This window comes from Sus scrofa, chromosome 2 (genome assembly GCF_054392235.1).
Source record: "Sus scrofa isolate SSC_HxYL_T2T_F1_AM1 chromosome 2, Sscrofa_HxYL_maternal_Yorkshire_Landrace_v2.0, whole genome shotgun sequence".
Classification (NCBI taxonomy): Eukaryota; Metazoa; Chordata; class Mammalia; order Artiodactyla; family Suidae; genus Sus; species Sus scrofa.
This window is the reverse complement of record NC_139384.1, coordinates 2,510,103-2,523,300: the sequence shown is the minus strand read 5'-3', so window position 1 is coordinate 2,523,300 and position 13,198 is coordinate 2,510,103. Positions and strand designations below refer to the sequence as shown.

The following is a 13,198-nucleotide window of genomic DNA, read 5'->3' as shown; positions in this document are numbered from 1 at the left end:
CGGCTGTTTCTCCCCTGCTTTAGGGCTCCCACTCCCAGCTCACCCCATCCCTTCCCGCCCCCCATCTCCTCCTGAGGTCCTCAGAGACCCCCACCTTCACCGAAGGGAACCTTCCGGGGCCACCCTCCGTCCCAGTCTCTGCTCATAGCCCACTAGGAAGGACAGGTCCTCTGCTCAGACACACACGCTGTCCCTCTATGGGGCTGGAGATCCTGTCCCCAGGCCTCCCTTAGTGTTCTCGGGGCCGGGGGCTGGGGCTGGTTCACCCACTGGCCCCATCAGCAAAAGAGGTGGCCAGTCCACTTGGGCAGGAGGCAGGTGGAATAAGCAGGAAATTTATGCACAGACTTGAACCCAAGACCAGTGGATATGGGATCCACCCACCAAACCTTGAGGTTTATAGGGAAACCAGGGCTGGCTGAGCTGCTATCAGGGGCCAGTGTTGGGGGCTCAGCAAACGACGGGGGCCCTGCATGCACAGCTATGAATCCGGATCCGTCTCAGAGAAGAGGTGTCTTTGGAAATCTCCCCCCACCACAAACCAAAGAGGACAGGCCCCCTGGGTGCATAAGACACGGGCTGGGGTGGTGCCCCCAGGGAGCGTTCTTATCAACCCCACCGTGGTGGCTTGCAGGACCCAAAGCAAATCTCCTAACAGTTTAAGTTGGACAGATGAGCGGAGGCAATATTCTTTTAGCATTTTCATTTTAAATGCATGAATGATGGAAACGTGACCCTCTGGGCTGTCCCCACCCTCTGGGAAGCTGCTGGAGCCTTTGGTAGGCTTCCCAATTCCTACCAAGCCTCGTCCCTGTCCTTCCGAGGTCAGAAGCAAGGAGATGAATTCTAGAGAGAAGAGGTGACATAAAAGTCAAAAGAAAATGTCAGCAGTGAATTCGTTGACTTTCTGCTACAGGAGCCGAATTAAGGCTTCCCCACCAGCAGCCTGGCAGAGAGGGTCCGAGGGTTCCAACTCTACCCAGCAACCCCCACCCCCAACAAATGGGAAGCAGGACACAGAGTTGTTTTATTCGTGGACATTTCGCTCTCTTTCTCTGGGCTGCTGGGAGCCTGTAGTGCCGGGCATGGGGAGGGTCCACCAGGTTTTAGGAAAAAAGACGCTGCTCAGCCCCCTTCTCACCCCCTTGGGAGGGGCTGGGTGTGGGGCCTTGGACAGCAGGCTCTTTCTGGGGAGCCCCAGAGCCCTAGCCCAGCCCAGCAGACTGGGAAACCCCCCCCCCCAGGGCAGGTCCCACCCCAGGGCCGGCTGTGATGGACAAGCCAGAGTCACTGAAGTTCTCATGAACTTCAGCCCAGGGACTCCCTGGTCACCCCTAGGGACCAGCTCATGCACCCCAGGGGAGCCACGGCACTGAGACCCCCCCCAACTTCTTCATTTGTCGAATTCCTCTAACAGGAAGTTCCCATCATGGTTCGGTGGTAAGGAACCCGACTAGTATCCGTGAAAAGGTGGGTCTGATCCCTGGCCTCACTCAGTGGGTTAAGGATCCGGCATTGCCATGAGTTGTGGTGTAGGTTGCAGATGCAGCTTGGATCCCGTGTTGCTGTGTCTGTGGTGTAGGCCAGCAGCTGAAGCTCCAATTGGACCCCTGGCCTGGGAATGTCCATATGATGTGTGTGTGGTCCTAAAAAGACAAAAAAAAAAAAAAAAAAAAAATTCCTCCAACAAACTGGCCTTCCAGGTGGGAACAGACCATTCATTGTTTCCATGGCAGCAGAAGCTTGGAGACTGGAGGGGGACCGTGAAGGGGAAACACCCCCCGCCCCTGCCCCTGTCACCACATGTCCCCTTCATTGTCCCACTGCATTGTTCCAACATGGACCCAGTGTCCCCCCCGGGAGGTGGAAATGTTGCAGATGCTACAGGGCTGCAAGCAGGATGCGGTCAGACTTGCATTTGCATAAGTGATCATGTAGTTATTAGTCTAATTACGTTATTATCTTTCATTAAGTATGTTATTGTTACATTGTTTCAACATCGTTACATTGTTATTATTGCTGTTAGGTATTAAAATAATAGGGTCCTAGGATAACACGTTTCTTTCAGGGCAGACACGAGAGACAAAAATCACCCTCTTGGGGGCACCACCTAGCCCTGTGGGATCCACTTCTCTCCCAAGCATATCCCTGAGGTGGGGGAGACCTAGTTTTGGGAGGAGGGAGTGGAGGGAGTGGGGAGGAAGAGGGCCACACAGGCTTCTTGATTCCAGAATTTCTCCAATAACACTGGTGCTATTGGGTCCTTGCAACTTTGGGGACCTCAAAACCACCCCACCCACACCCCGTCAGCAATAGGAAATTGTGCTCTTTCAGCACAATTTCGTTGCAGATTTGACAAGACAGGCGGTGGAGGAATGCATTTCAGAAGTCTGGACCACAGAGAAGGGAAGCCACTTTCAGGGAGGCAGGCTCCTGGTGGGCGGGTGTAGCTTGGAGCCGGCACCTGCTCTGCGATCTGGCCCCGGTCCCGTTGTACCAGCTGCATGGTGTTGGGGCGCTTACTTACGCATGCTGAGCCCCGCATCCCCTGTTTGTCTAACGTGGATGCTAATAGTATGTGTGTCACTGAGTTCTAGGAGGGCAAATGAAGTCGTGCTCGGGCAGGGGTTCAGCACAGAGCCTGCCACGTAGCCAGTGCTCTTTCTCGGTTGGCTGTTGTCATCACAAAGACGGCTGTGGGGGACCCGGGGCTATTTAATCCAGAAAGAGAAGGAGGCCCTGGGGCTGCCATCAGACCACTAAAGAAGCGGCAGGTGAGAGCTGAATTAGACTTTGTCTCACTCTTGTGATGTGGGCTCAATACAAAGGACTTTCCTGGACATCAGGTCGGGAGCTCCCTGTATTGGACTCGGAGTACACACTCAAAGTCAAGAGTTTGGAGTGGGACGTATGGAAACGTCGGGGGCTGATTTTAGAGCTCATTTCAGAATGCAGAGGCTATAGATTTGATTTTTTGGACAATAATAAAATTAATGGATGTTTAAATTCAATTTTGAATGAAGAGTAAGAGACGGATTGGAGTCTGGGGTGAACAGAGGCAAACGAGGATGTACAGGATGGATAAACAGCAAGGTCCTACTGCGTGGCGCAGGGAACTCCCTTCAATGTCCTGTGATAAACTGTAATGGAAAAGAATATGAAAAAGAATGGATACGTGTATATGCACCATTGAGTCACTTTGCGGTACAGCAGAAATTAACATGAAACTGTAAGTCAACTCTACTTCAATAAAAAAGTTTTTAATTCCAAGAAAAAAAAATTTAGGAGTTCCCTTGTGGCTCAGTGGGCTAGGGACCTGAAGCTGTCTCTGTGAGGATGAGGTTCGATCCTTGGCCTTGCTCAGTGGGTTAAAGATCTAGTCTTGCCACAAGCTATGGTGGAGTTTGCAGACGAGGCTCGGATCTGGTGTGGCTGGGGTTGTGGCATAGGACTGCAGCAGTACCTCTGATTCAACCCCTAGTCTGGAAACCTCCATATGTGGCAGGTGTGGCCCTAAAAAGGAAAAAAAAAGAATTTTAATAAGTGGTTTTTTTTAAAAAAAAGAGTAGAATATTTCCCTGTGCATCTTGGCCAATGTCTCTGCCAAGGGGACCTGTTTCCGCCCAGGCCAGCTCTCCTTCTAGATCAGGGAGCCATAGTCTTGAGTTCTAGAGCTGTGGCCTTTCCGGATGCCCGCTGGACCAAGGTGCTGGGTGCTGCCCTCTTGCCCCTGTGGCCCGTTTCAACCAGCATCCTGTCTGAAAGACAGCGCCTTCCTGGGTCCACAGCTGGGCCAAGAGTTCCTTCCACCCTTTGCTGGACACAAGCTTGGAAGTCTCTGTGCTGCTTCTGGGAGGTGCGAGGCCCCCTGCAGTGCCCGGGGCACACCCGGAGAAGGAAAGTGTTGGACTATCCCCGCCTGCGTTCAGGTTGAGAAGTGGGCCTGGTGTGGATTCTGCAGTGGGATCCCCGATGTTGGCTGGAGGAGTGAACACGGGGCGCTCGTGGGCTTTCTAACCCTTGGAGGTGGGTGCCCGAGGACAAAAAAGGGGTCCAGCTCAACCGTTGGTCCCCAGAACTGCTCCTAAGCCCCGTCAATGAGGAAGGATTCCCGCTCTCCCTAAGCCAGTCTATGCCCCAGCCCTGGCAGCAGGGTTAATTGGTCCAGAAATAACTTAATTACAGAATGCACGGCACGGAGAATTTCGACAGCATCTTCCACTGAGTGATTCCTTCCCTTCACCTTGCCGTGCATGTGCCCGACGTGCCTTTAATGGGATCGCGGCAGAGAGCTTACAGTAAAAGCCTCACAGGCCAAGAGAGGACCACATATTGCTGCAGCAAGAGATACAAAAAAAAAAAAAAAAAAAAAAAAAAAAAAAAAAAAAAACCAGCGGAGACTGAAACCAAAAAGAAGATGTGGAACAAAGATGCAGAGAGACTCGGGGAAGAGGCGGTCCCGTCGATGCTTTGCATAACAGCAAAATACAGATTCCGTACCTGCATCCTTTGACTTTATCTGATTTTTGATTCTGTGATAAGAGTTATGAGTTTCTGTGGCCACATGTGTTGTGGAAAAGAGCAGATTAAGTGGCAGGCATGGCGAAGAAACATAAGAGCAGCGAGTTGGAGGTGGCTTTTGTCCGGCTTAAGACTCTCCAGGCTGAGCCTTGGGCAGCCCGGAGGTGAGCGCTGTGCCCTGTGGTTTGGGTCGGGCCACGTCTCGCGCAGGTAAAGCAGAGGGTATGGTGGACTCACCAACCGTGGCGTGAGGTCGGGCTGGAACGGATTCCCAATTGCAACTGACTGGCTTCCAAAGGCTTCATTTCGGCCCTTGGGTAGCTTTCTTTTTCACGTGCCCTGTCTCCTTGATTTGGCTCTTGGGATTAATAACTATTGAAAGGGCTGTGAAAGAGGCTGCCAAGCAAATTGCAGAGAAGCGCTGATGATAATTGCCCGGGGAAGCTGGGGGCTCTGTGGATTGCTGCGGCTTGGCAGACGGTCCAGCGGTCCATGAAAGCCAGGGCATCGTTGCACCAGTTCCGATACGTGGCTGGAACGGGGAGCCCGAGACCTGTTAGCTGGACGAGGGGACCCGCCCTTGGGGCTGCACAGGCAGCTGCTGGCCCCATCTGGAGAAGGCAGTGCTGGCAGAGGCCCCTCAGCATCCTTACCTTAGGGATGCCATCCTGCCCCAGCACGGGAGGATACCAGGGCTGCCAGCAGGGAGCCAGGCAGGTTTTAGATCAGAGAGTAAAGAATGCGATAGGTTAGGCTCCTGTTTTCTTTCCTAACGTAACTGATGAAGAAATGTTTCTTTTCTTTGTTCTTTTTTTATGACTGAATCTGCGGCATAAGGAAGTGCCCAGGCTAGGGGTTGAATTGGAGCTACAGCTGCCAGCCTACACGACAGCCACAGCAACACCAGATCTGAGCCGCATCCGCGACCTATGTCACAGCTTGCAGCAACACCAGATCCTTAACCCACTGAGCCAAGCCAGGGATCAAACTTGCATCCTCATGGATATCATGTCAGGCTCCTTTTTTTTTTTTTTTTTTTTTTTTTTTTTTGTCTTTTTAGGGCTGCACCTTTGGCATAAGGAAGTTCCCAGGCTACGGATCAAATCAGAGCTACAGCCGCCGGCCTACGCTACAGCCACAGCAACGTGGGATCCAAGCTGCGTCTGCGACCTACACCACAGCTCTTGGTTATGCTGGAGCTTTATCACACTGAGTGAGGCCGGGGATCAAACCCCTATCCTCATGCATACTAGTCGGGTTCGTTACCACTGAGACGAGACGGGAACGCCCTATGTCAGGTTCTTAACCCAGTGAGCCACAAGGAAAACTCTAAGAAATATGTCTTTTTAAAGACCTGGCAAGCTTCAACAAGAGAGAGAGGAGTGGTGCTGGAGGCAGCTGGGAGGAACTTGTATCAGTCAGTGAGGACTGAGATATACGGTGTGACAAACATCCCCCAATTCCTGTTGGTTTAACACAATAACTGCTGGTGTCCCCCTCACCACTGTGGGTCTTGGTGGCTTCTAGAACAGCTGTCCTCCACGTGAATCCAAAATTGTCAGAGCACAGGAGGAGAGGGGCCAGGAGATCTCCCTGGCTCATAAACGCCTCCTTACCTGTGTACGCTCTCTCCTCACTGGCCAAGGAAGGCCACGTGGCCATGTCCAACTTTAAGGGGACCAGGGATGGAATATTCTCTGGCATGTGCTCAGGAAGGGGAGGAGAACCAGAAATGGGAGGGACCAGCCTCAGTGACGCATACGATGAGGCTGTGTCTTACACAGAAATCGGGGACAAGCTTCCTAGGGACCGAGCCTTCATTTGTGCTCCCAGCAACTGGCAGATTATTCAGACAGGGGTCATTTCTGCTCCCTGGCAGCATGCAGCCTGCTTCCCTTCTACATGAGGAAGAAAGGGAAGGAGTTCCCATGGCGGTGCAGTGGGTTAAGGACACAACTGCAGCAGCTTGAGTTGCTGCACAGGTGTGGGTTAGATCCCCAGCCTGTGCAGTGGGTTAAGGATCTGGCATTGCCTCAGCTGCAGCATAGGTCACAGCTGTGGCTCGGACTCAATCCCCAGCCTGGGAACTTCCGCAGGCTGCAGGTGCAGCTGAAAAAGAAGGAAAAAAAAAAAAAAAAACGAAGAAGAAAAAGAATATTGAAATCCCAGGTGTGCACAAACTCCTAAAATTGTGGCCTTGGAGTTTATAGGGTTAAAGAGCTAGTCTTGAAGTCAAAAAGGCCTGAATTTGTTATCTACAGTTGTGTTCAAAAGCCGCACCCACAGCATTTGGAAGTTCCCAGGCTAGGATTTGAATTGGAGCTCCAGCTGCGGGCCACAGACACAGCCACAGCCACAGATCTGAGCTGCATCTTTGACCTACACCACAGCTCACGGCAACACTGGATCCTTAACCCACTGAGCGAGGCCAGGGATCGAACCCATGTCCTCATGGATACTAGCCCGGTTCTTAATCCACTAAGCCACGATGGGAACTCCTGAATTCGTCTTCTAAACCTCCGATTTCTCACCTTTCAAACAGCGATAATAATAACTACCTTATCTGGTTGTGATGAGAACTGAATAAGGTAATTCAAGCAAAAGCTCGCAGTGTTAAAGGTGCGTCATTATTAGCTGTCAGTGTCCGCATCATTAGCGGAAATTATCTCCTACCAACTAGCATGCTCACTATTTAAACCCCCAAAACAATGTGGATTTAAATCGTTCACATCGTAGCTCAGTGGAAACGAACGTGACGAGTATCCACGAGGACGCAGGTTCAATCCGATCCCTGGCCTCACTCAGTGGGTTAAGGATCCGGTGTTGCCGTGAGCTGCGGTGAAGCTCACAGATACAGCTTGGATCGTGCGTTGCTGGGGCTGTGGTGTAGGCGGGCAGCTGCAGCTCTGACTCGACCCCTGGCCTGGAACCTCCATGCGCCGCGGGTGCGGCCCTAAAAAAAGACAAAAGACAGACAACAACGTGGAGCAAGATTTGAAGAACTGCTGTGCCCACACCAAAGATCACTGTTAGTCGCTTACCCAGCAGAACCCCAGCTTCCTCTTCTTTCTTTCCATACGTGCACCAGATTGTATCCTGCAAACAGCTGCTCTACACTCCCCTCACTTCCTGCTCCCCCACCTGGAACGCACACCGCCATGCGCCGCGCCCCCCGCCCCCGTTGATTTGCCTTGCTTTGTTCGGTGATGGATGGACTCACAGTTCTGGGCTGGCAGAGGGATGCTGGCCAGCCCTCACACACCCCTGACGTCACCATGACAGGCTGCTCCTCTGGCCTCGGCCCAGAATGAGGGACACGTGCGGGGGAGCTACCCATGTTCACCTGACCCCCCCTCCCCGGCCTGCATCCAGCCCAGCAGGGCCCTGGCTTCCCCGCCCCGGACATTCTGGTGAAGAAGAAACACAGGCTTGGGGGTGGAGAGCTGCTGAGATTTCAGGGTTATTTGTCATCACAGCAGACACTGATGGATACACTTTGAAATGTGAAAAGACCTTGAGCTGGGATCGCAGACTGACATTCGAGATTAGCACCAAAGAAGACATGTCTGTTGGAGTTCCCATCGTGGCTCAGGGGTTAGCCACGATGGGAATCCGACCAAGAACCATGAGATTGCGGGTTCGATCCCTGGCCCTGCTCAGGGGTTAGCCACGATGGGGATCCGACCAAGAACCATGAGATTGCGGGTTCGATCCCTGGCCCTGCTCAGTGGGTTAGGGATCTGGCGTTGCCGTGAGCTGTGGTGTAGGTCGCAGACGCAGCTCGGATCCCACGTTGCTGTGGCTCAGGCGTGGGCTTGGCAGCTACAGCTCCGATTGGACCCCTAGCCTGGGAAGCTCCATAAGCCATGGGTGCGGCCCTAAAAAAGTCAAAAAGACAAAAACAAAAACAAAAAAAGACGTATCTGTTAATACAGAAAGACATCTCCAATATGCCATAGTTTGAAAAACGACTAGTTTGAAAATAGGCTTGCTATGATATATATTTTCATATGCAGCCATAGATATATAAATACAGAACAATTCGCCTGCAAAAATATATACTGAAAGATTCACAATATTTGCCTCTTGCTGTTGGGAATTATGAGTGATTCTTTACAAATCATGTTCCATATTCTTTTTTTTTTGGCCATGTCCTTGGCATGCAGAAGTTCCTGGGCCAGGGATGAACCTGCACCACAGCAGTGACGATGCTGAGTCCTTAGACACTAGGCCATCAGGGAACTCCCTGTATTCTTTTTTAATTATAAAACGATTACACAGATAGTAAAAAAAAAAAAAAAAAAACCCCAAATACTGTGATATCATATCCAATGAATAAAATCAGTTTTTCTCCTATTTTGACACCTAGTCTCGCTGATCGGAAATAATTTCTTGCTGTCCTTCTCAAAAGGTTCCCAGGTAGCCATATTTTCAAGTGACTCTGATTTACCACATGGCCAAAAAACTAACTAGTTTTTTCACTTAACCAGTCTCTAAGTGAAAAGACATAATGGCCTAAAATAATGTTGTAAAAAATAAAATAAAATAATGTTGTAGCCAAGACCAATTCTTAATGTCCCTACACAGAACTCATCTGTTTCTCCTTAAAACTGGATCAAATTTTAATCCCCAAACGATTCTAGAAATAAGAAAAGTCTTTGTGCCCTATTTGTTTACCCAGTTGAAAGGTTTATATTTAGCTTTGAAAAACACATCTCATTTCATGCAAGAATGCAGGATTATCCATGACGTCATTAGATCCATCTTTACATCTTTGTTAAAGGATTTTAAAGGAAGGAACCGCTTTCATAAAGATCTGGTCAATTCTCCAGCAACTTCCCAGCCTACCCTGCAGCTTAAAAATTCTCCCACTTAGTGCAATTTGTAGTGATGAGATGAAGCCACGTGAATGGGAAGGAAAATAAACCAACATATTAGGTTCTTTGGAAGCTTATTGTGTGTTCGTTTCTATGATCCAAATATGAGACTCATGGAAGCAACAGGGAAAAAAGGTCAAGTGGAGTCTGGCAAGATCCGTATATGGAACAGCCGGCTATAAACTGACAGGTGAGGGCAGGCTCCCAAGAAGGCAAGAGTGGTTTTCTCTTTTGTTTTTTTCTTTTTTCTTTTCTTCGAAGTGAAGCATCTCTCCTGGTAACGAAAGAGTTAAGTCCTTGAAACTGGCTTTTTTTTTTTAGGGCTGCGACCACAACATATGGAAGTTCCCAGGCGAGGGGTTGAATTGGAGCTGCAGCTGCCGGCCTGCACCACAGCCATAGTAACACGAGATCCAAACCATGTCTGTGACCTACACCAAAGCTCACGGCAACACCGGATCCTTAACCTACAGAGTGAGACCAGGGATGGAACCCACATCCTCATGGATACTAGTTGGGTTCGTAAGCGGCTAAGCCACAACGAGAGCTTGGAAACTGGCTAATTTACCATGGACTGTGACCTGTCCTGGGGTGAGCGGAAGTCCCGCCTCCCAGGAAGGTGGTTTCACCATCCAGGATGTAGAAGGAAAGACCTGTGGAATACGAGCTCCCTGGTGGCTCGGAAGCTTAAGGACCTGGCGTTGTCACTGCTGTGGCTCAGGTTCAGTCCCTGGCCTGGAAATTTCTGCATGCCATGGGTGTGGCCCCAAAAAAACCCAAAACAACAACAACAAACAACAGAAAGACCTGTAGAATAAGGCATGAGGTCCAGCTGGGGGGCAGGTCCTGGTCGGGGTCTCAATGGCCTTTGTCGAGTAGGGGGAGGGTAGTCTTTGGTCCTTTAATCAAGCCTTCCAGTCTCCTCTTTTTGACACTTTTTTTCATGTTGTTTAAAATTTTATTTCAATTAGAGTTGATTTACAATGTTGTGTCAATTTCTTCTGTACAGCGCCCCCCCCCACACACACACGCACACACATTCCTTTTCTCAAACTATCTTCCATCATGTTCTATCCCAAGAGATGGGACATAGCTCCCTGTGCTGTCCCGTGGGAGACCCTTGTCTAGATGACCCATAATCTCTTGGGGGCCTCCCCGTCCCCAGGAATCCCACCCGTCATCCTGCCTTCGCTCAGATCTGGGGAACCTGCGCGGCGGTGGGCAGGGGGAGCAAAGAGAACAAAGACGGGGAACTGGAAGCAGAGCCGTGGCCACCGGGAAACAAGGCAGTAGGTTCTCGAAACATCAGACACACCCCCTCCGTGCGACCCAGCCACGCTCCCCGAGGTACTTACTGGAGAAACACGAGCACATGTCCACAGCAACGCGTGCGCCCGAATGCTGACCGCAGCTCGATGTGTACCCGCCCAGACATCCATCAGCAGGTGAACGGCCCAGCGAAGTGTGGTACCTCCACGCCTCAGAGACACCTCGGGAAGACGGAGTGAGCTGTCAACAGAGGCAGTGATCCACGTCAGTTTCAAAATAATGATGCTCTGAGTTCCTATCATAGCTCAGCAGTCACAAACCCGACTGCATCCATGAGGACGAGGGTTCAATCCCTGGCCCCGCCCAGTGGGTTAAGGATCTGGCATTGCTGTGGCGTGGGCTGGCAGCTGCGGCTCCGAATCGACCCCTGGGAATTTCTATATGCCACAGGTGCAGCCCTAAAAATAGCAAAAACAAAAACAAAACAAAAAAAAATCCACCTTACCAATTTGTACACTTTTTTTTTTCTTTAGGGTCATACCTGTTCCATAAGGAAGTTCCCAGGCTAGGGGTCGAATCAGAGCTACAGCTGCCGGCCTACACCACAACCACAGTAACGTGGGATCGGAACCATGTCTGCAATCCACACCAGAGCTCTCACAATGCCGGGTCCTTAACCCACTGAGCCAGGCCAGGGATTGAACCCGAATCCTCATGGGTACTAGTGGGGTTTGTTTCCACTGAGCCATGATGGGAACTCCTGAATTATATGCTGTAAACGTGGGCAGCTTACTGCACCTCAATTATACCTCAATCAAGTGGTAAAATAACAAACTCCCAGCCCTGCCCCTTGCTGGCTGTGTGACCTTGAGGATTTGACTTCACCTCTCTGAGCATGTCCCCACTCTGAAATTACGGGGATCTTTTTTTTTTTTTTTTTTTTTTTTTTGTCTTTTTGTTATTTCTTGGGCCGCTCCTGCGGCATATGGAGGTTCCCAGGCTAGGGGTCGAATCGGAGCTGTAGCCACCAGCCTACGCCAGAACCACAGCAACGCGGGATCCAAGCCGCGTCTGCAACCTACACCACAGCTCACGGCAACGCCGGATCGTTAACCCACTGAGCAAGCGCAGGGACCGAACCCGCAACCTCATGGTTCCTAGTCGGATTCGTTAACCACTGCGCCACGACGGGAACTCCTACGGGGATCTTAGTGTTGATTTCCTAGCGCCGTTTCGCGTGCACGGAGATGCTGCATCGTGAGCTGCTCCTTGTCTCAGGCACAGGGAGCTGGCAGGTGGGGAACTTGACGATCAGCCATGGGAAAGACATTTTAACCAGACACAAGTCCTTACAGAAACCAGTAGACCAAGTAAAAACGACCTCGGAAATTTTAGGAAAGAGTCCAGGCCCGAGGGGCAGGGGAGAAACAGGGCCCAGAGCTTGGCAGTTCTTTCGTCTATAGGCAACAAGCACCTTGAGATGACCTTGAGGCCTGACTTTCAGCCTGACCCCCAACAGGAACTATGGCTCTGATACGATTTAAGGCAGAAATACATAAATTGATGTTTTGGCCAAGATTATTCTTTGCTGGGCTTCAGCCACAAAAACACTCAAGAAAATTGAAGAGGCTCGAAGGCCTGAGCAGAGCCCACCTGGGCTCCGTGCCTGGCGGGGCTGTTTCAGGGTTACTCACCTGCGCGGTTTGGCAGCGTAGCTGGAGGCCCAGTAATCACAGCATTTTACCCCCGCTGGGCCCTCCCTCAATCGCACCTTGAGGAAGATAAATAGGAGAGGGCTTAGGAAGCGGGAACAGGGTGTCTTCAATCCGCTCTTTGTTTGCTGGGCTGGCAAGGGTGGCAGGGGGCGGGGTGCTGGGCGAGACTGACGGTGATGCTGGCGGCCGAACACCACCCCTTTGTCCTCGCTTGTCACAGGGCCTTTGGAATCCACTGCTGGGGGTGGGGTGGGGTGGAGGCAGGGTTACTTTCCCTGCTGTGACCAGCTGTGGCCCTTGGGCACCTTTCTGTCCAGGGGTGTGTCCTCCAGAGCGCAGGCAGCCTCAGCCACCCCAGGGCAGTCGCCTTTCCCTGGGAGATGCAGACGCATCTGAGGGCATCTTTAAGAGGGCAGCAGGGGTGGCAGTGGGCCCCAGAAAACTCAAGGATCCCCCCCAGATCCGTGGTCCTCTGTGGACAGGGAGCCGTTTCTGGTCTGTTCGGGTCCCAAGGGGGGGTTGTCACCCCCAACCAGGCCCCGTGCTACCCTGGAGCCTTCCCCGTCTGCAGGACTGACTCCAAGTCTCACAGAGACGGGGGCAGGTGGCACCCGCTCTGGGTCCCCCTGACGCTCCTGACCTTCCAGCCTTGCCCTTGGCACTCCGGGAACAGACGCACCACGGATGACCCCGTTTTAGCCTCTACTGTTCCCACGGCTCCTGGGCAGTCCCAATCCTGGGGGGTCCTTGGACTCCTATGGAACAGTGTCCCCTCCTGGAAGCCTGCCTGGACCGTCCGAGGCGGGGTGACAGCCC

General features: G+C 51.7%; 1 long non-coding RNA gene across 1 annotated transcript; it reads right to left on the bottom strand.

Annotated features, from left to right (window-relative positions):
• Window positions 1-688: 688 nt before the first annotated feature.
• LOC110259707 (uncharacterized) lies at window positions 689-12,503 on the bottom strand. The gene is made up of 3 exons (XR_014836731.1): window positions 12,362-12,503; window positions 10,754-10,907; window positions 689-3,140 (listed from the first exon to the last, which is right to left on the bottom strand). It is a non-coding gene; the product is annotated as an uncharacterized LOC110259707 (long non-coding RNA).
• Between the last annotated feature and the right edge of the window lie 695 nt (window positions 12,504-13,198).